Raw genomic sequence first — 1,185 nt, forward strand, 5'->3', positions numbered from 1 at the left:
GGGGGCACGGGCCGGCCCTTGCCCTCCGCTGGGCCGGGGGGTGTCCCGGGCTGGCGCCGGGGAGCAGAGTTCACCCCGGCCAGCAGCTGCGGCGGTGATGTGAGTGCGGCCGAGCGAAACTTCGGACGGCTTTGGTTAAAGTCATTTTGCTGCAGCTCGGCTAACAGCAAGAGAAAGGGACAGGGTGACTTGAAGTCACCGCCAGCTTTATTTTCTGTGCATGTGCTAACGGTGTCCCTGAGCCTGTGCTTGTCCCCTGCCACACGGGACCATGGATCCATCCCCATGGCACTGGCTGAGCTCACCCGGGAAGCCCAACCAGGGCCGGCGGGACGGGAAAGGGCCCGTCCCCCGGGTCAGCTCTGCTGTGAAAAGAAACCAGAACAATGGTTTTTAAAGGCAAAAAACCAGACCCGGGTTTTTGGAGACTCGTGACCTGCGCACGGTGTTTCGGCTTTCACTGAGCAGATTTGGGCTGGTGAGGGATAAAGGCAGACAGGAAGGAAATAATTACAGTGTTTTATAACATCCTAAAAAACCCTATTTGCAGGTTGTGCTGCAAGTCTCTTCACACCGTTGTCCACAGATGTGCCTGAAAGGGAAACCAGCAGGTCTTGACCCAGGATGGTGCCAGCCCTTCGCGCCCCGGGGCTCCAGCACACCCCAGCTACCCTGGCAGCTCTCCCAGCCAGGTCCAGCCTCGGTGGGAGATCCCAGCCCAACCCAGGAACCCACCCAGCAGGTTTCACCCTGTGACAGAGCCCAGCTCCTTTCAGCCCTCCTTATCCCTGCTTTTGTGATCCTCTCCCATTTTAGAGCTTATCTCCCTCCCCTCGCTGCCCCAGCAGCAGATTTTATCCTCCCATCTCTGGGCTGACACCCAAACCCCCTCTGACCTGCTCAGACCGTCACCTCCATGGGCAGAAACTGGTAAATCACACTTGGCCTCAAACACGGGGATAAACCCTGTGGGTGACTTGAGCGCCCGCACAGGATGGGAGAGCCTTGAGACCAAGGAATAAAAAGAATTGGTGACAAAAATAATTGTTCCAGCTGGTGGCAGCAAAGCCTAAAAAAATAAAGGCCCAGCAGCGAGCTCAGCCCACAGGGGGCACCTTGAACTTGGGGCTCACACACCCTCCTGCACACCCTTCGCCTACGGCAGGCAAAGGCCAGCAGGGACCC

This window comes from Buceros rhinoceros, unplaced genomic scaffold (assembly GCF_000710305.1).
Source record: "Buceros rhinoceros silvestris isolate BGI_N320 unplaced genomic scaffold, ASM71030v1 scaffold2701, whole genome shotgun sequence".
Lineage (NCBI taxonomy): Eukaryota > Metazoa > Chordata > Aves > Bucerotiformes > Bucerotidae > Buceros > Buceros rhinoceros.